Consider the following 15,437-nt stretch of genomic DNA (forward strand, 5'->3'; position numbering starts at 1 on the left):
ATAAATATACTCTCGAATTATGATAAATGATGTATATATTTTTTGTCATATTTTGGATACACATATGTTCCTACCATTAACGAAATCGTACGTACATGCCTCTCACACTAACGGCAGGGACATATGTGTATTCAAAGTATGACGAAGGACATATGCATATTATTTATCATAGTCCGAGGATATATTTGTTTCTTTTGTAATTTATTTTTGAAAAAATTAATTAAAATTACAACTTAAGTTTATATTATTACATAAAATCACAACTATCAAAGTAATTACAAACATTCTTTTTTGATATTCCTCTCTCTAAACATCATATACATATCTCACATACTCTTAATACTGCTCAAATAGTGCCTAAAATCAAGAAAATTTCATAATTAAGGAGCAAATTATATTAATATATTACTTTAGACTGATATTATTTTCTAATAATCTCTATTTTCTGATCTTTAATATATATATTTTCCTCAAGTGCTTGTCTTTCTCAAGAACTCTTCAATATACAGACTTTTATTAATCTCTCAATTGTTAGTATAAAGTTTTCTTTTGATTTCACCAACAATCATCATCACTATGGAACAAATGCAAAAATCTCCAATATTTAAAGTAAATTTACATTTTCATGATCATCAATAGTTTCAACTCGAATCGCATTGCTCTATGCAAGCTCATTTACGCTTTCATCATTACTTTTTCAGCATCTATTCATTATGCACACAAGTTGTTTGCTCAAATTACTCAACCAAATCTCTACATGTAGAACATTATTCTTAGAGGTTCAGTTTATAGTCTTAGGTCTTCTTTAGCTGTGGAACACTAAACGTCTTTTCCTTATACGTTGTAAGATGCATAAAAAAGTTTTGATCGATTCTAGTGATATCATTCTTATTGGAAGAAAAAAAAAGAGGAAGAAAAAAAGGTATATATATATATATATATATGAAATTTGACATTGCCAGAAGTTTTTATGTCACACCATATACATATATATGTATAGAATTTGTCGTTACTTCATGTCATATACATAACATTATTATGTATATGAGTCCATATACTTAAATTTGTTATGTATATATGGAGAAACAAACACTGATGGGCTGTTTATTTCAAAATATATACATTACAAAGTTATTTATATGTTATGCATTAACAGTGTTATACATAGCACAATTATGTATATCAACTCATATACATAATTCTGTTATGTATATGTGTTGAAAAAGACACTTTTGGACTGTTATATTTTCAAAACATATACATTACATAGTTATGTATATGTTATGCATTAATTGTGTTCCACGTAACACAGTTATGTATATGACTTTGTTAGACATGTTGAGGTGTGTTTATATTTTAGTCTACATATATCATTGTTATGTATATGAAAGAGTATTAGGCATGAATATTAAGCATTTTTTTTATGTTTTCAAGTTTTAAAATTTTTTGTGTAAGTTTTGTTGCAAGTTAAGTTAATATTGATTTGCAATGTATATTATTACGGGGAATGCAATTCGGATACAATTATCAAATTAACCTAAAAATTCTTAGTCTCTAATTCTAATCGTTGAAATTATTTTGGTATTTTAAAATTTTAAAACTGAAAAGATATTACTGAATGCAAGGGGTCCATTAACTACAATTTCATAAATACAGAGTTAATTGCATAATGTATTTAATGTAGATATTTTATTTCCTTAATTATAGTTAAATTAGTTAGCACAAAGCATAAGTAGTAAATGTATATGAATATCTAAAATCAGGGAGGGAAAAATATTAATTGAAAAAAAGGTAGAGAATGTAATTATGTTTCAAAATGATGAAATTTATATTATTTATACTTTATTTTTTAAGTCCAAATAATTAACTCAAACCTACTACCCAACCCAATAAACCCACTACTCGATCGAGTCTCAATTAAAATTCAAGAGATGCCTATTTAACAGACGATTTTTTTACCCCTATAACAATATACACACATGATACATTAACACTAACAACTATCAATTCAAAAAAAAAAAATCATTAACTCACAACACCCAAAAACAACACTAAATAAATTGATCCTTTCACGTTTCAATTTTCAGCAAAATTTCATCGGAAAAACACTATCCACCACCTGTCAACATCACTTAGCCACCGTCTCGTCTAATCGAAAACTCTCCACCGGCGAACCATCATTGTACCCCTAGCTCCAGCCACCTTCGACGTAATCTCCACTTTCTCCAATCAATAAACACCAACTAGTAGCAATGACTAATCACTGCAATTTAATTGGAGTTCACGTTTAAGAGGAAAATAGATGGAGTATCGGTTTTGGAACAAGATAGAGAGGTCAGATCAAGTTGGTTTGAAAGGGTTTAAAAGGTTTATAGGGTCGGGTAGTGAGTTTGAGTTAATTATTTGGTATAAGAAAATTAAAACAAAAAGGAGAAAAGTATACCGCTGAACTATGATAAATGGTACGTATATACTCTCCGTCATACTTTGGGTACACATATGCTCTTGCCATTAGTGTGAGGGGAATATACATACAATTTTATTAATGGTAGGGGCATATGTGTACCCAAATTATAACGAAGGATAAATATGTACCATTTATCATAGTTCGGTGGTATCTTTGTCCCTTTTCTATATCTTAAATAATTTCCTTTAAGCTTCTTAATTGGCTCTTTTATAGTTGCTCTAAATTCATTTTTAATATAATTATTGAAATTCAAAATTTCATAGCCCGACTAATCTAGATTTATATTGTGTTACATGCATTTTTAAAGCGGACTTTTTATTCATTAGATAGAAATTAATAGTTCGATTAATTCAGATTTGTATTGTGTTTCGCTCATTTTAAAGAAAAATTTTCATTCATTAGATTAAAAAACTATCAAGATTTTGTGATCTGCTGTCGAAGGATAAAGCACCACCTACCTGAGATGTTTTCAAAAAATTTATAACATATTTAAGATTAAATTTTTTTTTTTCTTTTAAATTCCTTTACACAACTAAAAAGGTCTACATAAAAATAAAATCGAGAGAGTATATAATCATACAACAAAAATGTTGTACATAAAAATTTATTTTTTCATTCTTAAACTTTATATCAAAATAGATTCGTATGAAATAAAAACAGGGAAATGCATATTATACAAAGAAAATAATATACATAAAAACTTTTAAAAAAATATTTATATTTATGTAAAAGAAAATACTGCTAAAAAAAGAGTACAAATAATGGATAGTAGAATAAGAAATATAGTTTGTCCACTTATAATACTATATACACACATGCACGCATGCACGCGCGTACATATATATAAATGATTTGTGATAAGATTGATTAATGTGAATTAATGAGTTTAATTGTAGTTTGTAATGAGTTTAGCCATTTAGGATAGGTTTGTTAGATGGGGAGAGTAACGAGAATTAAATGGCTTTAATTTTCTGCAAAATGTTAAGACAAAAGTGGATGGGGGCTTTTCAAGTCATCATTAATTTAAGAAATTTTTTTACAAAACTACAATTTAAGATATCTAAATTATTAAGAATTTCTTCACTTTGTAAAAATTTTAAATATCTCTTATTTATATTCTTTCTTTTTAAATTTTCAGATACATAACTTTTACCCTAAAAATTAGGATATACTTATTGCTCCCTAAATTTTACCTTCTTTAAAATATTTTTCAGTTAACTAATTTCAAGAAATTAGGTATTTATTTTTGTAGTTACACACGTACGCAATGCTTTCAATGTACAAATGGTAATCATTATGTGGGAATGAATATACGCAGAACATTATTTAGGGTTTTAATTATGAACCTTACTTCCCTCTCACTCACTCACTTGTAAGACATTTGATTTTTCTTTCTGAACGCCAATTCTTCTTCTTATTTATTTTTGATGGAATTTTTCTTCTTTAACTATTTGCAAAGTTTCTGATTCTTCTTGATTGCAAAGAAAATTATAAAGTTTTTCCTTACTTATACAGACAATCATCTGCATCATTGGTGCCCAATGTTCTGACAATGTTGTGATGAATCGGATCTTAAAAATTGAAGTTGTGTTATCTGGAGGCCAAGTTACTGGATTGCATGATGCTATTTATGTAATTTTTTATTAGATCATCATTGAAAAATTTACGTAAGTTTAATTATTAAAAATATGTCAAATCTATAAGTGAGATACATAATAATCATATGTATCTCTCTTAAATTCTATCAATTGTAATGCATCTCGACACAAAAGTTGTCTAGTATAATGGTATCTTCATACTTTTTATTCTACTAATAGTTTTTTGTGTCAAGTTATGTATCAATTCTTCACTGATAAATAATCAATCAACAATTTCACTTATATATTGTAATGTATCTCATTGTAGTGTATGAAGTGTGTTGTTCGAGATATATGTATCTCAGTTCAACTATTCTAGTTAAATATTTCAAGTATTCTGTTAAAAAGTATTATCAATGTTGCATATATTGATTATCTGTAAGAAGTATTCCAGTTGAAGTACTGTACAAGAATTAGTTATATCTATCACATATAAGTTGATTTCAAATATACACATGTGTCAAATACATATTTCAATACATCAGAGACATTTTGTCATCTTGTATCTTTGTGTACATGGCACATCTACTTCATATATCTATTGTTAGATTACTATGTGTAACATGTAAAAGAGTCACGCATGATACATATAAGATTATTATAATGTATTATGTATCTCATACATACTTTAGAAAAATGTATCTCTTGTTATATGATTGCTAAATATCAAGTCCAAAGATGTCAAATATATCTTTCAATACATCAGATATGTTTTGTCATCATGTATCTATGTGTACATTACATATCTAACTTATCTCTCTCTCTTGTTACGTAACTTCAATGTAACATGTATAAGAGGCATGCATATTAATACAGCAAGAGATACATACAAGATTATTATAATGTGGTATGTATCTCTTACAGACTTTATAAAATGTATTTCTTTTTATAGATACATGTATCTTCATAATAATATGTATCTCTTAATTTTTAGAGTACACACAAGATCACGATGCTCTACCCTATAAAAATCAAACGTTTTATCTACTCAAACTTGTTATGCATCTCTTATTAACACATATATGCATCTATACTATCACAATAGTATAACCATCAACAACAAATCCTTTAAAGAACACCGTTATATCCACAAGGTATTATGCAACTCTCAAACTTTTACACATAACTGTAGTAAAACTACTTAATTAAGAACTATCAAAGACAAACGGAGATACATCAATCCATTACAAGAAAAATAACCTATAAGAAAGGAAAATATTGTCCCAGAAAGTCCAAATCTTGTCCCAATTGGTCTTTTAGGACAGTAAAAATCTGGTCGCATCCCGTCCTAACAGGCTCCGCTGCAAAACGTCATTAGCGACGAGTCTAATAAGCCGGTCCTTAAAACCCTTTTGAGATGATAAAAAATCTGGTCGTAATTATATTTTAGTGATGGTATATCTTGTCCCAATCGATTAATTACTTGGTCTTACTAATTATTTTGTGACGAGCAATCTTGTCTCAAGTGGGCTAACTACCTTATCATAATTATCTTTTAGCGACGGTATATCTTGTATCAAATTGACTAACTACCTCATCGTAATTATCTTTTAGAGACTGTATTTCTCATCCCAAATAGACTAACTACATGGTCATAATTATCTTTTAGTGACGATCAAAACTCTTTTTCTAAATCAACCTTTTGGGATGAGCAACATCTTGGTCCTAGATAATCCTTTGAAGACGAGACATATTCTAGTCGTAGATCAACTATTAAAGATGAGCAACATCTCATTCTAGATAAACATTTAAAGACGAGCAATATTTGTAGTCTCTAATTGATCACAAATGAGCCTAATATCACAAAATAATAAATTTTATCAAATAATACCAAATTGCTATCAAGAATCTCGATACAAAAACATGATATAATTAGAGACCACAAAACTTTGTAACATCCCATAATATTAGTTTCAATATTTATTTCGTAAAAAACATAGTTGCCATCACGATCGAGCTAAAGTATGATATCAAAATTTTCATAATATTTGAACACATATCAAAAAAATAATCAAGTAACTCTTGTTTCTATTGTTTAAGTCATCGACTTTCAGTGCAAATTGCCAGCTTCCATCACAGGGCCAAAAAATAATCAAGTCCTTGACTTTCAGTTCCTACTATTTTGCCTAAATCAAGTAACTCCTGCAAGAGTAAAGCAAACATTTAGTACATCGCTTCACCTCATATACTCGATATAAATTAAGTGAATATATCAAAGTATCAAATTCAATTTTTAAGCACTCAAGTGTAGAGAAAGCTCCACGAACCATTTAAAGAGATGAAGTAACAAGAATCTGCATGCATCAAACGTTGTAAAACAAAAACAAAGCTACAAGGAATACAAAGATATTGTTCTCAGGAGCACGTTTTAGGTGTCGACTTCTGGAAACTGTATAATGTGATAGTCTCATTTAGATCTATAAGACAGAATATGCAAGTAACATTGTAATCTGGTCATTTAATTTTTTGCCTAGAAATATGTGTACTATCCACAGTTCCAAACCAAGGAGTTGGGATAACTAGACAAAATAAGGCAGAACAAAAAATTGCTAATGCTGGAGTTGAGTCCACTTCTGCACCTCCTTAGCACAATGTTCAACCAAAAATAAATCTCATTCCTTCAATCAGAATACTACTATCAAGGCTTTATCTATGTCATCAGTTACATGGGGGTTTCTAGTACTTTCATAGTTCATATACCACCGATCAATCCCAATGTTGATCTTTAGAGTGTTATTCAACTGCCGACATAGATAATGACAACTTATGCTACCAATTCAGCCTTATCCAATACCTATCTCAGGTTTTTAAGGTTTGTGACATTTAAGAATGAGTTCTTCAGAGTTCTCAAGGTTTAATCTTAAGAGTATCCACATAATTTCATTGATGAGGTTTAGAATATTCTTTGGGTTATGCATGGTATAGATGTAGAAAAGGTTTAACTTGTTTTTATCAGTTAAAAGATGTTGCAAACATATGGTTAAAATAGTTTGAAGAAATATGTAGAGGGTATATGGCACCTACAACATGGCTTGAGTTATAGATTACTTTCTTGGGATGTTTGTTTCCCCAAGAATTGAGGGAACCTAATGTTAAAAATTGCTTAAATATGAAACATGGTTACTTAATTGCAAAAGAGTATGGTCTTAATTTCACCCAGCTATATCACTATGCTCTAAATATGGTGTTCGGTATGAAGAATTAGATGAGCTTATTCATTTCAAGCCTTTATAGAATCTCAAATAAGAAAGGTAAAAGAATGATATTGATTAGAGAAATGGACACATCCTAGATTGTGATTTATGTCCAATGGGTAGAAGAGGATAATTTGAAGGAGATAGTCCTACAAAAAGAGATCCAAGATATCTAACCATGATCACAATCAGCAGAGGGATAGAAATGGGAACAAGTCATCCTTTTGAAATAATTCTTCTAGATCAGCCCCACATTTAGGTAATGCATTATCTGGTCATTTTTACTGTGCTTAGGAGCATGTTTTAGGTGTCGACTTCTGAAATTTTTACATATAACACAATGGTCTAGTTTAGATTTGTAAGACAGAATATGCAAATAACAATGTAGTCTGGTCATTTAATTTCTTGCCTAGAAACAGGTGTACCATCCACAGTTCCAAACCAAAGAGTCGGGACAACTAGACAAAACAAGGAGAACAAACATGAGAGTAAGACCAAACAGCTATAGAAAATTTATGAGGGTGGAGGCAGGACGGGTAGCTTTTCAAATGGCACAAACTATGCACCATTAACATTTATGTAGGCTTTCCTTCATTCACTATTCCCAACTTCTATAGACATTACTAATACTAAAGGGCATGACCCACTGAATACTTAAAAGACAAAGAACATTTTCCATAAATTTGTTGCCACTAGATAGTATAGAAATAATGATCAGAGTCATCTACATGTTGTAGGCAAAAATAGAACAAATTACTAGAACCTGTCACCATCAAAACATAGACTGATGGTTGAAATCTTGAAACTTATGAAGCAAAAGAATTCCATGCAAAAAGTGATGTTATATGAATTCATAGATTCGTACTAATAGACCTACTATAACATACCTGCATCGAGCACTAAACCAAAGATTCTCCTCCATAGTTAAATTTTCGTGTACTTTGTCATCTTGAGGTACAAAGCCAATGATTTTCTTATATGACTGTACTGGTTTGGGCTTCCCATTTATGAGAATCACTCCAGTCACGGTATACCCAGCAGCCTTCCCAGTTAACACTAAAAGAAATGTTGTCTTTCCAGCACCAGATGGACCCATAACAGCTGAAACACTACTAGGTAATAATTTCCCTGATACACACCTCAATTGATGCTTATTTTTACCCTTCAAAGTAAGTGTCAAATCTTTGAAACACACCTCAATGGGAGGTCTAGTTCTAATCTCAATATCACTTGCCCTTGAGATTATACCAGAAATTGTCAAATTCTTACTTTGCTCCTGCAATGCTTTTTCTTTCTCAATTTGACCATATGAATATTTAAAGATTTGGATCTTGGTTTGCAACTTTTCACCCTTGGGCTTCTTTATATTATTTTCTCTAATCTCAATATTGAAATCATTATGATTATCAGGATTTTCTTCAAGATCTTTCACCATTTTTGAGAGGTTGGCTTGCCTTTTAGCTTTGGCGTGAGACGTACCTAAGGGAAAGAGAGTAAGGAAGCTTTTGAACAAAATCTAGCGTGACTAGGAATTTGAGGGTCCTTTTGTATCACATATCTCTTTCGGGAGAATGTCCTTGACAATTGAGAGTGTAGACCAGTTGCATGCTTGCGAGCTATCTCTATAGCAGATTTCTATTTCTTGCATGCATGTACATTCTCCCTTACACTTTTTTCTGCACATTCCTTGGACTTTATTTTTTTCTTTCCCTGCTGCTCAGCACTTGACCAGAATAGTTGTATATAATGAGAAGTACAAGTGTGATTCCACCCTATTAGAAAATAGAATTGTCGGTTATATGTCACTTCTTAAAATATAAATCTTTGTCGTACTAGGTAATAAAATATACATGATGACGAGTTTACAGAAGTCATATTTATTATATGCCTCTATGAAATGCAAAACAAGTGTACAAGTCAGGACAGATGAGAGGTCTTTTCAGAAATCCCTTTTCAAAATGATTTATACCAAGTGGCGACTCTGAGTTTTGAATTTAAATAATCATTTTCAAAATAAATCTTCATTTTTGTCACTTTAATAATAAAATCCTTTCAAACTTTAAAACATTAAAATTGATCTTTTTGGTTGAAAAATGGGTGTGATAGCTCTGGTGACTCTGCTGGGGATCGAACCCAGAATCTCTAAACTCATTAATTAAGAGCATACCATAGTTCAGTTGACATACTTCTAAAACTTTCATATTTTGAATTCTAACAGACATCCATTACAAGCGTATCACATGTTTCAGCAAATGCAGCATGAATATGTTTATTACAACGAAACTTGAATATTTTATTTGACGTTCATTTCGATAACTAGCAATGCCAAAGAGACTCCTTAATGATCAGTTGGGAGCTCTAGGAAATGAATTAGAGAATAGCAAATGAAAAGAAGAAGCAAGTTATCAGAGAATCTTATTGGTTGGTTGTGACTTGTTACAGATAAAAATCTAACGACAGGGAAATGTAAAATATTATATCTTCTGCGATCTATCCTTCTTATGGGTTCTATTATGTTGTTTATGCAACCATTACTCAACTGTTATTAGAAACAGGTGGGGAGAAGTTATGTATAGACTAATCCCTCCCATTTCTGCCTCCTTCAGAAAGGAAATAGCAGACATTAGATGAAGATAAATCTTTTGTTTTACGGGTTTATTTCTATTCTTTCTAGCTTGTATTTCAGCTTTACTTCTCCCAGTTCAAGCCTAAAATGTTTAAGACATTCATGGACATACTATCTAACAATCCAGGAGCATCATGAAATTATCTTAAGTGTAAAACCTTACAAAGATAATCAATATTTGTACAACCTAGAAGTGAGGAGATGACTTACAAAAAATATAATACTATAAGCTGTGATATTTTGATTATCTAACTGAGATTCACAAATAGCTAACTTATAGTAGCCTGCATGTCAATAATAATAGATAAATACTTGATCACGATGATAATGGTGGCAATGTTAGACCAGAAAATATTTTCAGAAATATAAAAGACTAACAAACAATGAGTTGTTACTTGATACTATAACTTTTCATCTTGTGATAGTATCTTCAAGTCACATGTAACATATATTCAGTAGTATGACAACTATAAGATGTATCATCTCATAAAAAGAATTCAAAGAAATCTTTCTCTTAGTAGAGAAGAACACGAGGCGCATGCCACTACCAAAATAACAATCTTGTTAATGTGGATATCCATGATGCTCATATCTTGATACGTCCTGCTCGTTTCTAGTAAGAATTATTAGAAATCCATCTAACATATTTTAACAATACTAGTAACCTAGGCAAAGAAGATAATTGGACATAGTTTTCCTTTTTGTATTTCACTTGTATCCTGACAAGTTGCTACAAAACGCCAAGGAAATTTCTTTTTCAAGTATGTGTGTGTGTGTGTCTGTTTTCTTTTTCCTTTTGTATTTTGCTTTAGAAGTATGGTAAAAGTGACAAAACACAGCCAAGTGGCATTTTTACTAGTACAATATATCTAAAAAGATCAAATAAGCCATTATTACTCATTTATTCAAAGTCAAAGATAAGAAACAATGCACATAGAACCTAATAAAGAGAAGAGGACTTACTTGTTTGAGATGTAGAACCAGTTCTACAGTAATGCCTGGAATAATTCATAAAAAAATGTACGATAAGTGAATGGATTAGCATGAGCTTCTAAAATGAGCAAAGGGATGAGCATTTTAAATAGAAATAGTATTTTGTGGAGAAAGAGAAAGCATGGTGGATATATAATCTTCGACTTTAGGATAAATATATACCTTTATTGCAAGGTATTTTTAGAATAGTAGTTGGACAGTAAAATCCCACTGAACAAAATAGTTCAGTAGTACTCAAAACATCAGCCTAAACTTCTGCTCCATTGCAACTATGATTTGTCTGCCCTGGAGGAGGTTGATAACAGTACCTGCATATTTTGAGATAGAAAATATGAGTTGAAGGATGCAAAAAGAATATAGTCAAGTAAGAATACGAACTCCGTAAGATTTATGAAACTTATGGGTCACACACACCAGTCTCGCTATTGAGTTGTAAAAGAGGGCAAAATGCGCCTAGTGGGCAAGCTTCAACCGGAAAATAGGAAAATAAACAAACATAAAATTAATACGAATGAAATAATCAACTTATAAAATTATGCCAAAGGTGCAACTTGTGATTTTGCCAAAGCAAGTTGTTTGAGCATAGCTACTTCAGAGAGTGGCCAAGATTTCAATGACTATAAGGTAATATTCTTGTAGATACTTACGTATCATGCATGTGAGACCACAAGGACAGAAGAAACCTTCATAACAAGGTTCACAATAAAAAATTCTACGTGACATTTTGTTCGAATCAAGGCCAACCGGATTATCTCCAAAGCTACAAGACTATCCTGGATCACATCCAGGAACCCATGTTGATTGATTACAATTCGTGTTAGGTTTCAAGTTACCTCCTCCATCGCCTTTTGTTAAAAGTTGAGAATAGAACTTTAACTCCGGTATTGTACACAAGCACCTTAGCATATAACCTATTCAACCACCAAAGACGTTGTGAATATAAAATAAAGAAATAGAACCCAGGATTATCATGATGTACAACGTATAGAACATTATGAACTAGAACAGCAGACTCAAACTAAAAAAATACAACCTTAGAGATTCTTAACTAGTAAATTAATACCTTGTGTCTATGTAATGCATTCTGTTAAAAAAATCGTGTTCTCGCTGAAATTAAAAGTTGCATTCCACTCAGCATTCCTACAGCACGATCAGAATTCATCAACTGAAAATTAGCTTCCAAAGTTCTTTAGATGAATTGTCAAAGACAACACTATCAAAACTAAAGTGAAATAAGACTCAACTAAAGTAAAATAAGACTTAGGAAAAACTTTTGTGGATTAGATTAATGACATAGGAATTGAAGAATATACCCTTTCCAAAAGCATGATAAGAGACCATTTTCGAGACAATTTTTCAATTATGAAAGACTTTAAGATTAAAATACTACTAAGATAGTAAAAGTACAATCACCAAGATAAATCTAATCATTAGGAATTTGTAGTTTTCAAATATGTAGTTTTTTTAAATGTAAATATTTTATTCACTACCAAGTGTGAAGATTACAAAGCAAAAAAACTGACAGACAATGGACAACCCCATATATACATACACCAAGACTACTTTCACTATCCTATATAGTCATCACTATGTCAAGTATAACAAGAAGAAGCTACGAATAGCAATTTAAGCTCTGTAAAATATTCTTCAGCCTACTATTCATTGCACCTCTACTCTCAGTAGGGTATAGACCTCAATTTTTTATTTTAGAAAATAACTTGTAGAGATCTGCAGCTGTACTACTACCTGTTGTACGAGTACTAACTCAAGTATGTTCCACTATGCACCCCATAACATTTTTTCTAATCCCTTTCCACATTAGTAGTTTTTTTCATACAGTTCCAGCATATGAGCACAAGAAAATAAGATGGTCGACTGATTTATCCTCATTGTAATATAAAGGGCATTTACTATATATAATCCACCTGTATAATCTATTTCATGTAATACATCTATTCATAATAGTCAAATAAAAGATGAATTACCATTTGGTAGCTTCGAAATTATTATACATAATCCTTTTCCATCGCACTCTAGGGAAGTCCCGTCTCCTTTTTGCCTAAACACCACTTCAAACACCACCACTTCAAACAATACCTTTTTATAAGTCTCTTCTTGCAATTGTGATCAAACATAGTTGTGCAACTTCTTACATTACAGAAAGGATAAGTGCATTCCATATGTTTTAACAAATCACAGTCCCGCATGACATTTAAATTTTGGATAACTCTTGGCACTAAAATCTGCATAGCAGTTGCCAGTTCATTCTTGAAGACAACTTCAAGGTAAGGAAATTTTACATATAGGGTGTAATTTACATTACAAAGAAAAAAACATAACCAGTAAATGTGGATTGTAGACAAAAAGGAAAAGTAAGTGATTCCAATATAGAGCAACTGTGCAATTCAATAGCACCAGAAGGTATGACTTTTGTTACAATTCATGACCCGCAAGCTAAATTTACCATAATTATTTAGAGCGACGAATAAACACGACGAATACACAAAAAGTAATGACTCTTGGTACATATGATAATGACTCAGCCCCAATCATACGACGAATAAACAGAAGACAAATGTTGATTTTATACTAGAGTTGCAGACAACATTCTCAAGTACCAAAGTTATTAGAAAATAATCATAGTATTTTTATATTTTTTTACCCAACCTTATAGTAGCTCTACTTCATATCACTTCTCTCGCAGATTTTATCCTTCAAATTATTGATATATGATATTATGTAACAATGAAACACAGTACAACACAAAATAATATGATACTTTATGAAACGGTGTTAACACATCATGTACTATGTAGATGTAACTTCAACTTAAGTAATTATGATAACAATATAACATTCATAAAAAATTAGATGCCTTGACTCTTTTCATTTTTCTCTGTATAATAAGGTACAAAATGCAACAAACTTTCATTTTTATAGTCAATTAAGTTCCAAATGGCATGTATTATAGTGAATTTTTGTTCTACAAACAGAGAATCGAAGAGACTGATCTCCGATAGCTTATGGCACACAGTAATCACTGAAAAATAGAAGATTGTAGCATAAAAATAAGGTACATACCAAGAACAACATAAACAAAATTGTCCCAAACTTATTAACGTACAGATCACGAGAAAAAACAAAACAAGTTGGAGAGGAAAAACAGTGTAATGTAAAGCTTACCAAGAGAATTGCTTATCAAGTTTGCACACAAAGCAGTGAGAAGAGAGAGTTGCACACACAGCAGTGAGGTTCAAAATTGAGAGACACAATTATGACAATTTCATGTAGTACAGATCGAGAAGTTCTCCATTTGAAGATGAAAAGATTTTTTAATTGTAGTAAATTAAAGAAACTTTTGTTTGGCGCCTTATTATATATGTTATATTAATTAATTAGCTGTAATGAATTTTTTGACTGTATTTCTTTTCCGCTTAACTCTAATTTGTCAATAGGGACCAGATAAATTTTTTTTTAGGACTAGATTTTATGTCTTCATAATAAATTGCACAATTATGGACCGAAATATAATGTCATCTCAATAAATATACTTTTAGAGACGACATTATATTTTGGTTCCTAAATATTGGTCTTAAATAGACCTTTTTCTTGTAGTGATCACTCGTACAAAAAAAATCATGACGTTGAATTACACAAATCTCACATTTTCGTCGTCCTCCTTCTTTTATCCCATGAATTCAAATCTAAATGGTGATTCTACAAAAAATGCTCCACAATGTGCGCATCAACCGCAAGTTCCATCTGAAAGTGTATGTTAAGACTTTTGATCATTGTTCAATTTGTTGTACTTGGACTTTTCTCGGCATGAAAAGTGTCAAAAATAGTCATTGAAAATGATTGATGTATGAAGCATGCTCCACGAGAAAAAGAAAAGAAAAGAAGAAAACGTCTGCAAAATGATTATGACAGTGAATTTTTTCAAAATTGAAATTAATAACAACATACCGCTTTTTATGTGATTTTCTTTAGTTATGTAGATGATTAGTAGAGTTAATTGCTTATTTAGTGATTTACTATCCGTTATATCCCTTAATTTATGTTAATCAATTAAATAATAAAATATATCATTAACATGTATTTCGTTTACTTAATATGTATCTGAAATCACAAAAAGAGGGATTTTATGAAATTTTAAAAAAAATTGAGATAAAATATAAATATGGATAAACATATCAGAATTTACGTAAATTATCCTTAATTTAACTACAATAATTATTATTTATACTCAACAAATAGGGCAGAATATTATTACCTCTTTAATTTGAAATTAAGGAAGAAAATTAAAAAAAAATGAAGAAAAAAAATAAAAATGAAGGTCATAGAAAAGTAACACATCACCTTCTCCATAAAGGACACAACCATCATATTTAATTCTATGTTGAATGAGAAAATTAAGTGAGTGATTTTTGATTTTTTTTTTTAACACAAAATAAATAAGAAAAAAGAAAAACTTAAAAAAGAGCAATGAAAAAAGTAAAGAAAAAAAGAAAAAAAGAGGG

At 30.6% G+C, this 15,437-nt stretch overlaps 1 pseudogene; it reads right to left on the minus strand.

Moving 5' to 3' along the window:
• The window catches only part of LOC124899547, a 17,218-nt pseudogene extending 5,218 nt beyond the window's left edge, over nucleotides 1–12,000 (minus strand).
• Between the last annotated feature and the right edge of the window lie 3,437 nt (nucleotides 12,001–15,437).

The sequence above is a fragment of the Capsicum annuum genome, chromosome 6 (assembly GCF_002878395.1).
Source record: "Capsicum annuum cultivar UCD-10X-F1 chromosome 6, UCD10Xv1.1, whole genome shotgun sequence".
Taxonomy (NCBI): domain Eukaryota; kingdom Viridiplantae; phylum Streptophyta; class Magnoliopsida; order Solanales; family Solanaceae; genus Capsicum; species Capsicum annuum.